Source organism: Prionailurus bengalensis, chromosome B4 (assembly GCF_016509475.1).
Source record: "Prionailurus bengalensis isolate Pbe53 chromosome B4, Fcat_Pben_1.1_paternal_pri, whole genome shotgun sequence".
NCBI classification, from domain to species: Eukaryota; Metazoa; Chordata; class Mammalia; order Carnivora; family Felidae; genus Prionailurus; species Prionailurus bengalensis.
This window is the reverse complement of record NC_057358.1, coordinates 132,015,911-132,035,732: the sequence shown is the minus strand read 5'-3', so window position 1 is coordinate 132,035,732 and position 19,822 is coordinate 132,015,911. Positions and strand designations below refer to the sequence as shown.

The 19,822-nt window shown below is 54.6% G+C and overlaps 1 protein-coding gene across 2 annotated transcripts in view; it reads left to right on the top strand.

The window, feature by feature from the left end:
• The first annotated feature begins 1,921 nt into the window (after positions 1-1,921).
• TMEM184B (transmembrane protein 184B) overlaps positions 1,922-19,822 on the top strand; it is a 49,423-nt gene continuing 31,522 nt past the window's right edge. The window contains exon 1 of one of the 2 annotated variants that reach the window (XM_043562573.1): positions 1,922-2,105. The gene's annotated coding sequence lies outside the window, so the exon portion shown is untranslated. The remainder of the gene's footprint in view (positions 2,106-19,822) is intronic. The other variant, XM_043562572.1, reaches the window with a different exon arrangement.

Genomic DNA, 19,822 nt, shown 5'->3' with positions numbered 1-19,822 from the left:
ACCGACTGCGCCACCCAGGCGCCCCCTGACTTAGGTTTTAAAAGAATCCCTCTAGGGGTGCCTGGCTGGCTCAGTCAGTGAAAAGTGTGACTTTTTGAGCTTATTTATTTATTTTGAGAGAGAGAGTGTGTGTGCAAGACCACGTGTGTGGGGGAAGGGCAGAGAGAGGAAGAGAGAGAATCCCAAGCAGGTTCTGCTCTGTCAGCACAGAGCCCCATTTGGGGCTTGATCCCATGACCCATGAGATCATGACCTGAGCCAAAATCAAGAGTCCGACGCTGAAATGACTGAGCCACCCAAGCATCCCTAAAAATAAAATCTTAAAAAAAAAATAATAAAACAAAAGAATCCATCTTGCTCCTATACTGATAGAGACAGGGATGAGGTTGGAATAAGAAAACAGGTTAGGAGAACATTGTGATAATCTTGGTCAGTTTGGGCTGCTGTAACAAATTACCATAGACTGGGTGGCTTATCAACAACAGAAATTTATTTCTCATAGTTCTGGAGGCTGTAAGTCTGAGATCAGGGTGCCTGCCAGCATGATTGGGTTCTGATGAGAATCCTCTTCTGGGTTACAGATTGCCAACCTTTCTATTCTCACATGGCAGAAAGGCTAGAGGACTCCCTGGGATCCTTTTTATAAGGGCACTAATCCGACTCATTAGGGCTCCACCCTCGTGACCTAATGACTTCCCAAAGTCCCCACCTCCAATACCATCATACTGGGAGTTAGGATTTCAGCATATGAATTTGCGGGAGACACATTCAGTCTATCACAAGAATATTGCTGTGATCCTTGGCAGAAACTGGATGAGGGTGTTAGCAGTGGAGATGGGGTGGAAGAGATTAGAGTCTAGATATATTTTGCAGGTAGAGCCAAGAGGATTTCCGGCTCCAGTGGGTAACGGAGTGGAAGGAGGGATTCGGGGATGACTCCAGGAGTTCTGCCCTGAGCACTGGAAAGACAGGGTTGCCAACAGAGGCTGCGAGGGTGTGGGTTTGTATGTGTTTGGAAGGCACGCTTTGAGATGTCTACTGGACCTCAAGTATGAGTTTTTTGTTTACTTATTTATTTATTTATTTTGAGAGAGAGAGAGAGAGGCAGTGTGAGTAGGGGAGGAACAGAATGGGGGGATGGAGGGGGGCGGGGAGGAGAGAGAGAATCCCAAGCAGTCTCCTCACTGCCAGGGGAAAGCCTGCGGGGGTGAGGGTTGGTGAAACTGAGCCACCCAGGCGCCCCATCAAGCATGGAAGTGTTGAGTAGACAGCTCAGGAGAGGAGTCTGGGCAGGGGATATAAATACATTTGGGGATCTGAGCACACCAACGCCAGAACTTGATTGGATTTTTTTTCAGTTAAGTGGGTAAGGTGTAGACCCGGCAAACAGCAATGGGATAGGCGGCTTGAATGACCTCTGAAAAATTTTGCTGGTTAGGCTGCCTAGAGACAGGCGGGGCAAGAATGAAGCGCCTCTGTGAATTGGCTCGGGAAGAAAAAGTCTCGTTTTCTGCTCTGCAATTTCATCTCGCGTGATTGCATATAGGACTTCAGTACACGTTAATTCCGCATTTCCAAAAGCATCCTCCCTCGACAAATAGCCATTATATATTGTTCCATCTTCAAAACAGGCCCAAATGGAGGTAATTAGGGTTAAGAAAAGTGAAGTGCCAGACAGCCTGCGAGGGTCGGGGACAGACCTCGGAGCCCACGACTCTGTCTGTGCACCCTAAGAAGCTCTGTGGTGGGCAGGGTTGGGGGGGTCGAATTGAGGTGGGGGAGACGACTCTTGAGGGTTTGTTTGCGAGCGCCGGGGGAACCTAGGTCTGCCGCACCACCCCGCGGAGAGCGGGGGATTCCGGGCGCGGCCCCTTTAAGGCCGGGCGGGTGATCTCAGCGGCGAGTTCGCCGCCCCGCCCTCCCCGGAGGCGTGCTCAGCGCGCAGGCGCGCCGCGGCGGCACTCCGCTGGGCCCGGGACCCGCCGGCGGCGGCGAGACACCGGGGCTGCGGCGCCGCCCGCCCGTCCCGCCCGTCCCGCCAGGAGAGTCCGGCTGCCGCGCGCCGTCCGCACACGCCACCGCCACCGCAGCCATGGGCTCCTGAGGTACCCAGCCTGGCCGGCCTCGCGCCGAGGCCCCGAGGGGGGTGGCTGCGGACTCCCGGGGGCGGGGGCTGCTCGGTCTTGGAGAGGCCCGCGCGGGGAGAGCCCCACGGGTCGCGTTGGTCGCAGGTCCCGGGGGGGGGGGGGGGCGGGGAAGGCACGAAGGTGGCCGGCCCGGCCGACGAGGGAGGGGGCGTCCGCCGCCCAGCCCGTCCCGCCCTACGCCCCCTCCCCGCCCTGCAGGGTCGCCGGGCTGCCCGTGGGTGTGCCTTGGCCCCCTCCTCGCCAACGTGGCAGGCCCTCGCCTGGAGTGTAATCGGACCTGCCTGTGGGGGTGGCGGGGGGAGAGGGAAGGCCGATGGACAGGCCCTTTGCAAGTGGGGTTTGTGTGTGCCCGGTGGGTGTGCTGGCGCCTGGCACCACCGAGCGGGGGAGGCATCCGTGCCCTGTGAGGGTGGCTGTGATCTGGGAGTATGGTTGGCCTGGCCAGGCCTTCGGGGATGCTTGCATGGAGGGTGTACACGCCTTGCATAGGAGCCAGCTGCTCGGAGGGGCACCGAGGCTAACCTAGGGCTCAAAGGATATTTGTTTCGAAAGGGACCGTAGAGGCTGCTTTCGGGTGTATGTATCCATCTCATGGGTTGTACATTTCCTCTCTGGGCACACTGCTCAGGTCTAGTGCTAATTGACTCCAGGCCATGGCAAGGCAAGAGGGTTGAGGGAGGGGCATGGGTATCTGTTCCCAATTCACGTTCTCCCTGGGGTTGTGCCAGGCCAGATAGCATATACACGTATGCATGGGTGTGCCCGCACGCCCAGGGCCCCGTGGCGCAAAGCAGGCGTTTGCACGCCTGATACCTGTGTGTGAGGTGAAGCCCATGTATTATTTATCTGACTGCCGGGTGTTTCGTGTCAGGAAAGAAGCAGCAATCTGTGCCCTGGAGGCCTGTGCGCTGCGGAGCCAGCCAGGCAAACAAGTTCACTTGCACCTGCAGAGGAGATGCAGGTCTCAGAGGTGTGACTTCCTTCCCGGGAACCATGGGGTGGGAGGGTCCCAGCAGCCCGAGCCGTGTGCCCATCTGGTCGGCCCTTGGACCCAAACTATTGATGCCCTGGGCTTCCGGGAGCTCTCAGGTTGGTGGAGGGAATCAAACTTCGAAACGAGTAATCACAACGAAGTGAAAAATATAAAACAATAGAGGGAGTGCAGTGTGGGTTCACTGCTGGAAGAGGGGGAACATGGCCAGCAGCAAAGATCCAGCACACGCGGACGGCTGGCTGAGCTGAAGCTTAAAGGATGACGAGCATGCGTCTGATGCTTTGGTGTTTACCACATATGTTTTCCCAGTTAATTTTCTCAGTGGCTGTGTGAGCACAGAGCCGTCGTCATCCCTGTGTGCACTTGAGGAAACTGAGACCCAGGGACAGCACATGACTCACTTGTCCGTGGTGCATGGCAGACCTGTGTGGAGTTGTCCTTGAGCCGGGGCCTCTCTTGCTGCCAGAATTGGCTGCCTGGTAGCTGATTGAACATCTACGTGCTGGGCACCGTGCTAGGGGCGCAGGTGTCTGAACATGAATGGGGCCTGGGGCCTGGCCTCAGTCCTCCCGGTCTGCTGGGGAGATGGGCATACAGTGACCCCCCCATTCAGACACCAGGGCCCAGTAGCCCATTCGGGTGGAGAAGGCACCGAATTCCCACCCCACCGAGGACCGCAGACAACCCCGGGGTACCTTCGCGCACCCTTTGGGGTTCTGGGTGTGTTGTAAGTTGCTCCCACATGGTGGTGGGCTATACAGAGAGCCCCTTCTAAAGCTCTCCAAGTGGGCGGGAAGGAGACCTTGAAGGCCCAATGGGTGCGAGTGAGCTCCTTGTCCCACTTCACTCGTGTCGGCCGACTCCTGTGGAGTTTGCTCCCCGTCTGCCTTTGAGGTTTTGCTCCTGGTTTCTGGCGGGCCAGCCCAGCTCTCGCCCCAAGAGGGGCTCGGTGCTATTTCCAGTCCCTGCTGTGCCCATTTCTCCCCGTACATTCCCTGGAGTGGAAACAGCCTCAGTCGGGCAGAGTACAGCCCTTCATTGTTTTGAAACTGAGTTAACAGCGAATGCCCTTCTCGCTCCGTGGGGCATTTAGGCTGGGAAATTGGTGCGCGAGTTGTGGAAGGCCCGCAGCCGGGCCCTGGGAGAGCTCTGTGTGAGGCCTGCCGTGGGCCTTCACCGTGGCGGCGGTGGTCAGCACTTGCTGAAGTCCTACTGTGTGCGGGGCTCCTTGCTAGGCCTCAGGGGACAGAGGCCTGAATGGTGCCTTCTGAAAGGCTGTGGTTGGCTGAGGGAGTCCAATGTGTAACAAATATGCAAGACAGTGCTCTACTTGTGGTTGAAACAGAGGCCCTAAAGGGGTGCAGAGGACAATAGGAACAACAGCTTGTTTATTAAGCACTTACTGTGTGCCAGGCACAGTTCAGAGTGCTTTGATGAATTACTGTGTTTCATCCCCCCACCACCTGGTGAGGTGGGATCAGTTACCTTCCCGCTCTGCGGAGTCAGCCTGGCGGGTTCAAGCGGTGGTAACCCCACGGTGTGGGTGTGCCAGAAGTCTTCTAGAAGCCAGAAGGTTGAGGAGCCCCTGGGCAGAGTGTGGAGGCCTGGGATACCTCGCCTCCCAGACCACAGTGGCCACAGTGGGCCTGGGCATGAAGGTCTTTGAAGGCCCCCCGCTAAGGAGTTTGAACTTGACCCCCCCACACCTGGTGTGGTCAGCAGGGAGCCCCCGGAGGTTGCAAAAATGAATTGAGGTCCCCAGCCGTGGGTTACACACGTGAGGGACAGCGTTACCATCTTTTCTCCTTCCCTTATTCCTGCAGAGAACTCCGAGAACACCTGACCTCCCTGTCTCCTTTTTTGCTTTTCCTCAGGACGCTTTTCCCACAGGCATCGTTTTTATTTTAGGCCCAGCTGCCCTCTCCTTTTCTTCCAGCAGCTTCTGGTTTTGACGACCCCGTGTGACCCCGGACAGGCTCTGGAGCCCACCGTTGTCTTGGTGTCTGCCCTCCAACTGGCTCCTGGGACCGGCTGTGAAGTGGCTCCACTGGACCAGAACCCGAGTTCTCCCTGGCTGTCCCGGGTCTTGTGGGTCCCCACTGACTTCTCAAGCCGTAGATCTGGAATGAGCTCCCTTTCCCTGTGGAGAGCTGTGGTGGGTGTGCCTCCTCCACAGGCCCCCACGCTTGCTCGGCAGCGCCATAAATACAAGCGGAGGGGGGTGGGGACGGAGCAGGAGCCGGAAAGCTGGGCTTAACTACGGGTCCCATGCGTGAGTTCACTGGGGAGATGCCTGCTCTCCCTGCCTGCTGTGCAAGATGTCCAGGGGCCAGCATTCACGCAGCTTCTCTAGACCCCAGGCCCCGGGGCCGAAAGATGAGGACCCATGGCGTGAGGCACCCGCATCGCATCGGGCGTGGGAGCTTGGGGTATATAGGACATGAAGGGAGGAGTCAGAAGATTTCTGAAGTGGGTGCCTTGGGAGAGGAGGCTGAGAATTCAGTAAGGGGACGAATGGGCACTGACAGCACAGGGGAAAGAAATGCCCCTTTGGGCACAGGGGTGGGGGGTGGGGCGCGGCTGAGCAGTCCTGGTGGCCTGGGAGACCTTCAAATCGGGAGACGTTCAAATCCTCACTCTCTTGTTAGCCCTGCGGGGCCTTGGGCAAGTCGCTTACCAGGTTCTAATTTCTGTCCTTTAAAAGTGGGGGGAAATGACGCGGTTTCCTACATCTGTAACGCGGGAGTAAAAATAGTGCAGCCGTCACGCAGCTGTCGTGACCTCATGTCTGCACGGAGCTCAGCACGGCATGTGGCACATAGTACATGCTCAGTGAACACTGGCTTTTATTGTTACGTTACAGGCTGCTCAATTTATTTAAGCAAGAAGTTGCTGGGGTGCCTGGCTGGTTCAGCGAGGAGGGCGTACGCCTCTTGATCTCAAGGTCCTGAGTTCAAGCCCCACCTTTGGTGTGGAGCCCATTTAAGAAAAAAAAAAAAAAAAGTATCTAAAAAACCCAAAGAACTGTGTGTCAGTGTGTCAGCGCAGGGAGCTGAGTCCTGCTGGGGAGAGAGACGGCAAACAGGAGCCATGACAGTTGTCGTGGGCACTCTGAGGGAACATCAGGGCATACCTGCCTGGGCAGGCACTTTTCTGATGAGGTGCCATTTAAGCTGCTGTCTCGGGTAAGGAGAGGAGGCGGGTTCCAGGCAGAGGGAACAGCATGTGCAAAGCAGAGGTCTGAGTTCCTGTCTGTAAAGTTATTTGGCATCGGGTCTTAGCACCTGGTGGACCTTCAATCAATGATCATCGAATGTGATCTTCTCAGCCTCAAAGAGGACAGGAAGGAGAAGAAGTAAAGCGGGAGGGCGCTGCGGAGAGAATTGGATGGTCTTGAAGTTTTGGGGTTACTCCCGTTCCCTCCCCTCTGCTTCCACCGGTACCTGAGTGCAGTGCCACTAAGCTACCAGCGCCCTCTACAGGGACCCGTTCTCGGACCCTGCTTTGTCTCAGGACTGGGCAGGGGAGGGTGGCGGGGAAGACCTCAGGCAGAGGGAGTTGAGATGCCAGAATTAGGTTGCACACCCAGGCAGCGTTTGTTCACATTTCTGTTGCTCCTGTGCTCGGGCAGAACTTGGGAGGATGATGTGTGGCCTCGGTTGGTCGTTCCCAGTCTCGGGTGAACGATGGCTCAGTGTCTGCACAACGCCTTGCACAGAGTAGGTGCTGAATAAGTTTTCGGCTGCCCAAATGAACGACTGTGTGGGTTAATGTCATTGCCACTCAGGAATTATTCTCGAGAGGTGACGGACATTGAGGCCAGGATTAATCAGAACAGGATTGTTGGTTAGAGCCAAGCTTCCATCAGGAGCCGATGGGGCACATGGGAGGTCTCGGATCCGGGAGGTCTGGGGCCTGTGCTGAGAGGCAGGAAGCCCCGCAGTCACCTCCTTTTCCTTCTTCGCTGGGGCGGAAACGAGAGGGGGAAGATCCCACCCAGAAAACCTTTGTGCCTAACCTGCCTCACTTCCTCCTCTACTATGTTTTACAAAGTCACACGCGAGTCGTTGAGTATTTAACGGAAAGTTTGCAGGGGTGATCTCTGTCTTTCAGCCTTTGAAAACAATAGGCTTCTCTTGGTTTGGACAACAGTATACTTGTTGATTGTAGTGAACTTGGAACACAGAAGATTAGTGGGTAAGAATAAACATCACTGCCAGTTTCATAACCAAGAAATAGTCACTGTTGACGTGGGGGCATATTTTCTTTCTAGGTATAATCCGGAATTATCTCGTTGTTCACATAATGCCAGCTCATAAGCATTTACCCATGAAATTAATAAGTTAGCCATAGGGGCGCCTGGGTGGCGCAGTCGGTTAAGCGTCCGACTTCAGCCAGGTCACGATCTCGCGGTCCGTGAGTTCGAGCCCCGCGTCAGGCTCTGGGCTGATGGCTCGGAGCCTGGAGCCTGTTTCCGATTCTGTGTCTCCCTCTCTCTCTGCCCCTCCCCCATTCATGCCCTGTCTCTCTCTGTCCCAAAAATAAAAACGTTGAAGAAAAAAAAAAAAAAGTTAGCCATAGATATAAAAAAAAGTTAGAGAAGTTAAAAAACAGAACCCCTGGGGCGCCTGGGTGACTCAGTCAGGTAAGTGTCCAACTTCGGCTCAGGTCATGATCTCAAGGTTTCGTGGGTTCGAGCCCCGCGTCGGGCTCTGTGCTGACGGCTCGGAGCCTGGAGCCTGCTTTGGATTCTGTGTCTCCCTCTCTCTCTGACCCTCCCCCGCTCATGCTCTGTGTCTTTGTCTCTCAAAGGTAAATAAATGTTAAAACAAAACAGAACCCCTGCTGCTGTATCTGGTATCTGTGGGAAAGATGATGTCCCCTCCCTTTTTGCACTAGGATGGCACTATGACTCTAAGTGGCCAGCAGAAAACTGCATGGAAGTCAGAGAACTGTTGACCTTGGGCAAGTCCCTTGCCCTCTGTGGGGGCTATTTGTACCCGCTCTACTCACCTGCCGTGTGCCGCAAGGCTCAGGTGAAGTCTGTGGTTATAAAGCCTTGAGCTCCCCAAGGGGAGGGCCTGATTTAGAGTAAGAGCAGGTCACGTGAAGACGGGTGTGTGTGTGTGTGTGTGTGTGGCTTCTTTTCCAACCTGCAGTTTGCTTGGTGATCCTTCTGAAGACTTCGGTCTCCTCGCTGGTGACCTGTGATCTGTGCAGTCTTGTGCCTGCGTCCGTGGGCAGTCCCTGGATAGCAGGGACAGCCACCCCCACCTCAGGGTGGGTGGGGTGAAACCTCTACAAGTTACTGCATCTGTCACCGCGAAGGGATTTTCAGATCAGACAGCCTCCCTGCTCTGGAGGTCATGGTGGAGTTTGGTACTTTGGTACTTGATATTTTTCTCCTGCTACAGCTTCTGTGGACGGCCTGCCCCCGGGGAGGCCCTGCCCCGCTGGCAGGTGGCCGAGAACCTGCACTCTGCTGGGCCGTGCTGTTCCCCAAAGCCCTCTGGGTCACCATTTACAGGAAGGCTCTGAGGGAAAAATAGCTAACTCCATGGCTGCTGCTGCTATAGCCACTGGCAGAGCCTCCTGGTCTTTGCCTGTAGCGCTTGGTTTTTCATTCTAGAACAAACAGAATCTGGGATCCCATCAACAGTCATTTTGGGAGCCTGCAAAGCACAACAGTGGGTACTGGTGAAGGGATGTGTGTGAGGGTATTAAGATTAATCAATATTAACCTCCTTTAGAAAGGTTTCCTTATTTCTGAGAGCGAGAAAGAGAGAGCGTGAGCTGGGGAGGGGCAGAGAGGGAGGGAGACAGAGAATCTGAAGCAGACTCTGTCTGGGCTGTCAGTGCAGAGCCCGACGTGGGGCTCAGACTCACGAACCGTGAGATCACGACCCGAGCTGAAGTCGGACGCTTAACCAACTGAGAGCCACCCGGGAGCCCCAGCATCTTAATACCAATGTTACTAATCCTCACCAGAATTTGTGTAGGGCTTTGCAGTTTGCAAATCACATTCCACATAAATTATTTCTTTTAATCCTCCCGGTGGTCCTGGAGCCTTGGAATTATTGTGCCTATTTTGGAGCTGGATAGACTGAGGCTCAGAAGGGTGAATTTGCCTGAGATCCTGTGGAGGGAAGCTCACAGGTTTTCGGTTTTAATCCTGCGCCCTTGCCGCTCTGAGTGGCCCCCCAGCACAGCTGTGCTGTGAGACCCTAGATTTACCAAAACAGTACGGGTTGGCTCTACAAAGAAAGGTTGATGCGCTGTGCATTTGTTAGAAGAATTTCAGCGGCAGTAACCTCAGTGCATTTGATTTATAGGAGTTCCTGGCCCTCCGGTCCACTGGAGTGGAGCACGGGCCGGAAACAGGAAGGTTGGTGAGGGTTCTTCCTCTCGAATGCTGTCTTTGGTTTGCCAAGAGGTATCTCCTCCCGTGTTGGGGGTAAGAGACCATTTCCTTCCCGCTTCTCCGTAGTTGAGCTGGATTTGTGCAGGGGGGAGGAAACCCTGCCCTGCCCGCTGTGTTTACCCAGCTGTCCTCACAGGGAGGGCACTAGGCATCCAGAGGCCCGCCTCCATCCTCCGCCGGCTGCCCACTTGAAAAGGAGGGTTTAGGTGGCCATTTTGGTCAGACACATGTCATGTCACAGGCCCGTGGTAGACACAGCAGTGAATGTCGTAGAGCATGAGCATGTCTTGTGTGGCTGTGGCGTCCCTGTGGCCTGAACAAGGGAAGCACCAGGCGCTCCTCACTCGTTTGGGATGGCCGGGCTGGAGACGCTTGATCCTCTCGGGCTCTCCACTCCCACCCCTTCCCGCCAGGCCTGCTCTGTGGCCTGCTCCTCCCCTGGGCCCTGGCACCTATGCCCAGGCGGACCACTTAAGTCTGGGTGTTCGTGGTGACTCCGGTCACCGTCCACCCTTCCACCTGCCCTGGGGCCAGGGCATCAGAGCCTGTCTGCGCTGGGAAGGGCCGAGGGGCTGAGCAGCTCTGGCCCTTCACCCACAGGTGAAGAAATACACGGGGAGGAGGGCGCTGGGCGAGCAGAGGCCGATGCGCTCTGTCTGCCGAACGGGGCTTTGCTCTACCGTTTCTTCGTCTGGGCACTCTTAACAACTACACGTCGTCAGTGTTTTTCCTAACAATTAGGCTTATTTCTTGATGAGGATTTAAACGGATCCCGTCTCTCTGGCACCATTTTCAAAGTCACTTGTACGCGTTCACCCAGCCGTTTGGACTTCCAGGAATTCACCCTACAGGTGTTCTAATATGGGGGCGAAGTGATCTATTGGAAGATTAGTCATTGCTGCCTGTTTGCACTAGCAAAAGACTAGAAGGAGCCTAGCGTCCATCCACCGAGGGCCGGGAACAAGTTATGCTGCGTCTAAACCATGGAATACTGTGCGGCTGTGGAAGATAAGGTTGAGACTCCATGCGTGGGTACGGAACCGTGGCCGGCATAGTCTCCTGTGAAAGAAACGGGTGCAGGGCAGCATGTCTGGTGTGCCTCTATCTGTGTAAGTAAAGTGCACTTGCTTATGTGCGTACATGAGGTCTCGGGGGCTCTGCACCGAGTCGGTGGTTATGGTGCCTCTGGGTTTGGGCTGGTGCTGGGAGGCTGTTCGCTAGAGACCCTTTGAAGCATTTGCATGCCGAGTCATGGCGATAGACGATTTTTTTTCAAAAAATAAAGGAAACAAGAACCGTAAGAAACGTATCCTTACATCTCGCCCAGTGCGGGAGGGTCAAGGGTCTGGCCACTCCCTCAAGGACCTGCCAGCCTCACTCAGGCTCCTACCACCATCTCATCAAAAATGCACGCTTGGAGCCCCGGGGCTGGCTCGGTCTGTAGAGCATGCGACTCTTGATCTCAGGGTCATGAGTTCGAGCCCCGTGTTCGACACAGAGTTTACTTGAAAAACAGACAGGGGCGCCTGGGTGGCTCAGTCGGTTAAGCATCCGACTTCGGCTCGGGTCATGATCTCGCGGTTGGTGAGTTCAAGCCCCATGTCGGGCTCTGTGCGGACAGCTCAGAGCCTGGAACCTGCTTCGGATTCTGTGTCTCCCTCCCTCTCTGACCCTCCCCCACTCACGCTCCGTCTCTCTCTCTCAAGAATAAATAAACATTAAACAAACAACAACAAAACAGACAAACAAAAATGTATGCTTGGGTCTCACAGAGGGGACCAGCTGTGAAGGTTTGGATGTTTCTTGGTAAATACGACCCCAGCCCCAGCCCTGGAGAAACTAGTCACCCCCTTCCTCTGAAACACTGCTATTGGCTGGCTTCTCATTTTATTATTATTATTTTTTTATTTTTAATTTTTTTTTAAATGTTTATTTACTTTGGGGGGGGTGAGGAGCAGAGAGAGAGAGAGAGAGAGAGAGAGAGAGAATCCCAAGCAGGCTTCACGCTATCAGTGCGGAGCCCAACGTGGGGCTCGATCTCACAAATCACGAGATCACGACCTGAGCTGAAATCCAGAGTCAGATGCTTAACTAAGCCACTGGGGCACCCCTGTCTTGTCAGTTTAAATCCTTGCTCCGATACGCTCGCTTCTTAACCTCTGAAACTGGCAGGGGCTTCCCCACTGACAGCAAAATAAAGCTGAACTCAGCCCTGGGCCTTCTAGGCCCTCTTTCCTGGGCCCCTTCTTGAGCCACACTTGACTAGTTACTTTTTCCTCTGTGTGCTTCCCTGACTTCCCACCTCCACGCCTCTGCCCATGTAGGTCCCTCTCCCTTCCTGCCCTTCCCTCCCTAGCAGTCTCCGTGTGCCCGAATCCTGTCTGCCTTTCAAGGCCTGGCTGCATTTCCACCCCCGTGGGGCCCTCTGACCTCTGTGGCTTCTTTATCTGTTCCTCTCGGCTGGCAGGTAAGCCTCTTGACATTGTGTCGTAGGTATCTGATTCCCCGCCCGGCTGTGGGCTCCTTTAAGGCGAAATCCAGGTGAGATTGGAAGCTGTTTGGGGCAGGGCCTGGTTCACCCCTGCGAACCTCAGCGCAGCCAGGCTGAGCAGAGCAGGGACATCGGTCTTGTCTCGGGCCGGAGTGCCTGCATGCGAGCTTTCCTTGCGTCCTCACGAGAACCCCTGGGGTGCAGCTGCCATCATGCCCCCTTACAGATGAGGAAGCAAGGCAAGCAGGAAGAAGCTGGATTTGGGCACCCATCTGGCCGCCTCCAAGTCCTACGTTGCGTCAATTTTTTCTGTCTCCTCCCTCAAATCACGAGTAATACTGATACCCTGGGCTGACTCACAACCTGTCGCCCTGGCCACAGACAGCCTTGTATTATTTGACTATATTTTCTTCCCCACCAGACTATGAACTCTTAAAGGATTAGAGTCTCGTCTGAGATACCCTTTGGACTTAGCACACAGAAGGTGCTCAAAGATAAATATTTTTGTACTTAAAAAAAATTTTTTTAAATGTTTTTATTTATTTTTGAGAAAGCACAAGCAGGAGAGGGGCAGAGAGAGGGGGAAGGAGGATCTGAAGCGGGCTCTGCGCTGACAGCAGTGAGCCCGATGTGGGGCTTGAACTCACGAACTGTGAGATCATGACCTGAGTTGAAGTCAGATGCCCAATTGACTGAGCCACCCAGGTGCCCCAATATTTTTCTACTTTTAAAGTTTTTAAGGAGGTTAACTTACTACATATAGTAAAATACATTAGTCTGGGCACCTGGGTGGCTCAGTCCGTTAAGCGACTGACTTTGGCTCAGGTCATGATCTCATGGTTTGTGAGTTCGAGCCCCACATCGGGCTCTGTGCTGACAGCATGGAGCCTGCTTTGGAGCCTCTGTCTCCCTCTCTCTGCCCTTCCCCACCCCCTCTCTGAAAAATAAACATTTAGGGGCGCCTGGGTGGCGCAGTCGGTTAAGCGTCCGACTTTAGCCAGGTCACGATCTCGCGGTCCGTGAGTTCGAGCCCCGCGTCGGGCTCTGAGCTGATGGCTCGGAGCCTGGAGCCTGTTTCCAGTTCTGTGTCTCCCTCTCTCTCTGCCCCTCCCCCGTTCATGCTCTGTCTCTCTCTGTCCCAAAAATAAATAAACGTTGAAAAAAAAAAAATTAAAAAAAAAAATAAATAAATAAACATTTAAAATAAATAAAGAAAATACACTAGTCTTAGACCTGTAGCACAGTGAGTTTTTACATCTGTAAGTACCCATATAAACCATGTGCAGATCAAAGTTGCAGAACATTCCCAGAGCCCAGAAGCCTCCCAGGGCTTCCTCCCAAGGTAACCACTACTCACACCTCATCGCTAGTGACTCGCTTTGCCTGGCTTTGACCTTTCCAGAAATGGAATCTCATAGAAATACTCTGAGATTCGTCCAGATTGTGACCAGCAGTCCTTTGTTCTTTTTGCCTGCTGTGTGGGGGCCCACCGTTTGAAATTATCACCATTTAGTTACCCACTCCCCTGAGGATGGGCACTGGGCTTGTGTCCCACCTCTTGCTGTGAGCACAGGGCTGCAGTGAAGGTTCTTGTTCTTGTCTGCGGGACATGTGCACTGGTCGGGTGAACCCCCGGGAGGAACGCTGGCTCCCCCAACTTGGCACGAATTTGCAGGAGTGAAATTCAGGTTGGGATTTCTCACGGAGACACCTGGGGCAGGAGCCGGGTTCCTTGCTCAAGGCACCTCCCGGGTCGGGGCAGGTTCAGGGGTCTTGCTTGGACAAGCCTGCTCACACGGGGCAGTAGGACAGTTGAGGTTCGTGTGTGTGTGCGCGCGCATGCGCGCGCGGTGCTGAATGGGGTTTAGCTGGCTGGAAAGGTGGTCACACTTAAGGGGACATAGAGTCAGGCTAAAGAGGCAGAGCTCTGGCCCATCTGTTCGCTGTTTGGGAGAAAACCAGAGTGATCCAGATCTGACCTGGTATGTATTAAACAACAATAACAACAACTTTAATTACAAGGCTGAATGAAGTCAGCCCTTGCTGACGAATTTTGGATGGCCCTGTTCGCTTATATTTCTGCTCCACGTGAAGGATAGCTACAGGATTGGAGGATTTTTCTCTCGTGGTTGGGGGGTTCGTGGGAGCTTGGCCCCGGGAGAAGGGGGAGAGGCAAGGAGCCATTGGAGTGGCCTGGCTTGTGGGTGTTGATGAAAGGGAGTGGGGCTGAGAGGGGACCCTGCCCCCTCGTGAGGGCACGTGACCCTCTTCCCAAAGGCTGCCCAGACAGAATTGGCCAGCTCCGGCGCTCCATTCCTCTAATCCCCTCTGGTGAAGGGCCAGGCTGCGGGCTGCTGACCTGCTCTGATGTGGGTCAGCCTCCCCCCCAGAAGGCAGCCTCCCCAACCCCCAGGAAGTTCACAGAGCCAAACAGCCCCAGGAGGCAGGAGGGCTGTTGTCACTGGCAGGTGTTAGAGTGGGGGCAGAGTGGCCAGTTCAGATTAGCAATTCCTAAGTTCTACTAGTGAGCTATGCTAAGATGGAATGTTTCATATATATATATATATATGAGATATATATATGATAATATATACATATGATTATATATACATTTATAAATATATAGGGGCACCTGGGTGGCTCAGTCGGTTGAGCGTCCGACTTCGGCTCAGGTCATGATCTCACACTCCGTGAGTTCGAGCCCCACGTCGGGCTCTGTGCTGACAGCTCAGAGCCTGGAGCCGGCTGCAGATTCTGTGTCTCCCCCTCTCTCTGCCCCTCCCCTGCTCATGCTCTGTCTCTGTCTCAAAAATAAATAAAAATATTAAAAAAATTAAAAGATACATATGTATTTTGTTTTTTTGTTTTTAATTTGAGAGAGGGAGAGGGGCAGATGGAGAGAGAGAATCTTAAGCAGGCTCCATGCTGAGCTTCCAACATGGGGCTCAACCCCACAACCCTGGGATCGTGACCTGAGCCTAAATCAAGAGTCAGACTGAGCAATGCAGGTTCCCCTACATACATACATATATGTGTGTGTGTGTGTGTGTGTGTGTGTGTGTGTGTATAATATATAAACATAATATATATAAACTTTATATATATATTATATATATATAATATATATATATATAAAGTTTATTCTGAGCGAGAGCACGTGTGTGCAAGGAGTGGGGAAGGAGGGACAGGGAGAGAGAGAGAGAGAGAGAGAGAGAGAGAGAGAGAGAGAAAGAGAGAGAAAATCCCAAGCAGGCTCCTTGCTGACAGCAGAGAGCCCGATGTGGGGCTCCGCCTCATGAACCACGAGATCATGACCTGAGCCGAGCCAGATGCGTAACTGACTGACCCACCCAGGTGCCCCTCCATATATATTTTTTTATTTTATTTGTTTATTAAAAGAATTTTTTTAATGTTTATTTTTGAGGGAGAGAGAGCGAGACAATGTGAACAGGGGAGGGGCAGAGAGAGAGGGAGACATGAATCCAAAGTAGGCTCCAGGCTCTGAGTTGTCAGTGCAGAGGCCCACACGCGGGGACTCGAACCCACGAACCGTGAGATCACGGTGTGAGCCGAGGTCGGACGCTTAACCGACTGAGCCAGCCAGGAGCCCCACCCCTATATATTTTAAAAAATGAAATATATTCGGCAAAAATCCCTCTCCCAGGCTGTGTTAACATCCTGGGGACGAGCGTGTGGACAGGTTGCCAGCTTAGCTTGGCCTGTGGGTGTGTGTGGCAACTGCCCGGATGAGCGCTTCACGGCTGCAGCTCAGAAGGGCTTGGGTCTGAACCTAACGAACGAAAATACGATCTCAGGAGGTTTAAAACAGAGCAAACAATCAGAGACAGGAGGACAAGCCTGGGCGTCAGAGACTGCCGGGCATGTGAACCCCCCAGCCTGACCGCAGGATAAAGCGGCTCTAAAATAGGAGAGTCCTTGTAAGAGACAACATGATACAGGGCCAGACCCAGCGCTGAGGGCTTTCCTGTATTAACCTGTTTGCTCCTCACGGCTCTCTCTGAGGCGGGGGTGACTGCAAGCCCATTTCACAGCTGAGGAAGCTGAAGCAAGGACGCAGAGCTAGTAAGTGGCAGGGCTGGGGCTCAAGTCCAAGTGGCCTGAGTGCAGAGCCCGCAGCTCACCGATGGCACTTGGAAATCTGTGGATCTGATGGTGCGGCAAGGGCAGTGTCTGCAGCCCTTTAGCCGGAAGCTGTGGGCAAACCGCCTTGCCCCACTCCCCCCACCCCACCCCGAGCCTTTGTTTCCTCATCTGTAAACCGGGTGCATTGCTTTCCTAAGGCTTCTGCAAGAGAATGCCGGAAACTTAGTGACTTAAGATACGAATTTATCATCCTGCAGTTTTGAGGTCAGAAGTCCAAAATGTATTTCACTGAGCCCACATCAAGGTGCCGGCACAGCCACGTTCCTTCGGGAGACTCTGTTTCCTTGTCTCCTCAAGCTTCTAGAGGTCACTTGCGTTCTTTGGCTCATGGCCCCTTCCTCCATCCTCAAAGCCGGTAGCCTGGCACCTCCCAGTCTGTCCGCTCTGCGTCCACTGTCACACTGTGTCCTTCACACCCTCAGCCTCCTGCCTCCTTCTTGTAAGGGCCCTCGTGATTATATCCCGCCTCCGCAGATAATCCAGGAGAATCTCAGGGTCCTTAATTCAGTCACACCTGCTGAGTCCCTTATGCTGCATGAGGCAACATATCCCCAGGCTCAGGGGTTTGAGATGTGACATCTCGGGGCAGGGGCGGGGGGGCATTATTCGGTCTTCGGCACAGGAAGTCTGGGGGTGGGGGAGTAACAGCAAGCTGTCCCCTCCAACATGAAGTGAAATACTCTGAGATGGTGAGGTGTTTTCTGAAATCCCTAACTCCCAAGGCAGGTGACTGATCTCACACACAGCTTTGTAGCTTTTCTGCAAGAGGTGGGTATCTTCAGGAGGGAGTTAGCCAGATGTCTTGCTCAGAGAAGGGTGGAGGTAGGGGCTGTATCAGGGGAAGTGAGTATCTGTAGCACTCTGGGTGGTTTCCTAAGCAGGCTCCACGCTCAGCTCTGGGGTGGGGGTGGGGGGCTCAATCCCATGACACTGGGATCATGACCTGAGTTGAAATCAAGAGTCGGGGGGCTTGGGGCACCTGGGTGGCTCAGTCAGTTAAGCGTCCGACTTCGGCTCGGGTCACGATCTCACGGTTTGTGAGTTCAAGCCCCACGTCGGGCTCTGTGCTGACAGCTCGGAGCCTGGAGCCTGCTTCAGATTCTGTGTCTCCCTCTCTCCCTGCCCCTCCCCTGCTCACGCTCTGTCTCTCTCTGTCTCTCAATAAATAAACGTTAAAAAAAATAAAAAGAAGTCAGGGGGCTCGATCCCATGACCCTGGGGTCACGACCTGAGTCGAAATCAAGAGTCGGACGCTTAACAGACTGGCGCCCCGAAGCCTGGCTTTCTGACCCACAAGGTGAGTTCCGTCCAGCCCTGTGGCTTGGTGACCCCCCCGCGGGGCTCTGCTTTCTAGAGCCCCCTGTGGCCTCCCGGGGAACTGTACCCCCGCCTGGATGCCCCAACTACACCTCACGCAGCTGTCAGGAAGGCCTTGTCAATCTGGAGAGCCACAGGTGGTCAGTCAGGCACTGCCTGTCCCCCACCTCGCCCCCCCTCCCATCTGTAACAGGGGCTGGATGCAGAGATTCTGCCCCGGGCGTGTTCCTGACCGAGTGCCTGCCCACAAACTGTCCCATGCCTCTGTTCATGTTGTTTCCTCTGCCCCCTAAGCAATCGGTCAGTAAGTACTCTGCCAGCATGGCACGCGGTCCCTGCCCTCATGGAGCCCAACTCACAGGATGTTAAGGGAACAGATTAGAGCAAACTCTAATAGGTTATAGAAGGCGATACCTGTCGAGGCTGGCGGGGACAAAGATCCGTGGGTGGGAGCAAGAGAATGCTCCACGCCCCAGGGCTGGGCATGGTGGTGATGGAGGGCATCCCAGAGGTTCAGAGCTGGAACGAGCTGCGGAGGGCAAACACCCGTTCAGCTGTTCCCTTATCCATCCCAAGCGTGGGAAGTGTGAACTGCGTCCAGGCCCTGAGGCCGGTGCCAGGTCACGATTACACGTAAGACATGACCTCTGAGCTCCTGGAGGTTGCAGGCCAGCCGGGGAGAAGACAGGTAAGAGTGAACCACCCAACGGAGGCTCCTCGGTCAGTATTCCTGCCCCAGGGGGACTTCTAGCCTCATTTGATTGGGAGCTTCCTTTTTCTAGAAGCAACCGGAACATCGCTAGATTGTTCCAGTTGTAAAAACATCTCCATCTCAGCACACCCATCTTTTGCTGCTGCCACCAGGTGGACTGGGGGTGTCTCCTGTTGGACCTCATCGAACACGTCCCTTTGCCCTGGCTGGCGGGGCCTCTCCACTTTGGAAGATGGGTGTGGGACAGCGTGATGTAGCCTTCATCCTCTGCCCTCACCCGGCCCCGTTCCTGTCTCCAGCCAAAGGTCCGGGTCCTTCAGCCAATGTCTGGAGAGTGTCCAAGGTGGGGAGGGGACCAAGTGATGGAAAGCCTGTGTGGTGTGCAGCAGTCAGCTGATTCCTGGATTCTTGTCTTCCACATCCCTACGATGGTGTCTGACACAATGCCAGGCTAGAGACCGATGACCCAGGCGTGGGGAGACAAGAAGTGTCCCCGCTGATCTCTTAGTGCCACGGAGCGAGCGCAGTGTGGCTCAGCAGGCGTGGGCTGGCCCTCGGGTGAGGCCGTGATGCTCAGGATGGCTTGTGAGTGAAGAGGCAGCTCTCCTTAAGAGGACCAGGGCAGAGTGGAAGGCAAGTGGGCACAGAGGCTCAGGCCATGTGTGTGCGGGGACCCTAAGGGAGGAGGCGGGGGTGGGGGGTGGGGGCGAGGCTGGGACTCGGCTGCCGGGGGCCCCGGGCTTCTCTGCAAAGGAGTCGGAGCTGCAGCCCGCCCACGTCACATCCCGACTCGTTCTCAAAGGACCTCAGGTCAGGAGGAGGGACACGGTCACGTTTGAAAATAAGGGAAGAAGTACACCACGCTGATTCCTGCTTCGTCGAACGTCAGCCTCCCTGCAGCTCTGGAGGGCAGCCCAGGCCCCCACCTTTCTGGAATCCAGAACACTCAAAATCCCAAAGGTTCTTCCAAGTCTGCAGCAAACTAATTTTGTGGCAAAAATCTGACCTGAATTGATGTGAGACTAATTATGGTCTTTAAAAATATCTCCTGTTTCTCTATGGAAATACTATGTGTTTGATTTTTTGGGTGCTGCCCACACCCCTCTGGGGTGCCATTCTATGCACACCATATCCAGCACTGTAATCCTTTCTAAATCTGAAAAAACTCTGAATTCCTAAACTCTTTGGGCCCAGGGGCCCCGGCCACAGCATGGTGCACCCAGCAGACAGGTTCAGAGACACCCAGGCACTTGCCCAGTCACAGCTGGGTGGTGGCTCCGGGATTCCAGCTGTTTCCCTGACTCAGAGCCTAGGACAAAGTACAGACCGTGGCCTGGCTGCTTCACAGCCTGGGGGTTGCGTGTCGGTGCGAGGACACAGGCGTGGAGCCACCTGGCCGGCAGGTGGCTGCCGGGAGAGAGGCGGGCCCAAGCCTCGACTTTGCTTTGTGTCTGACTCAGCCTGGGATGGAGGGAACAGGTGCGACCCCAGGAGAGGCCTGAGGACAGAGAAGCAGAGGCATCGGGGAGGAGAGGGAGCCCTGTCGGCGACTGGCTACACTTTTCAGATTCACGCC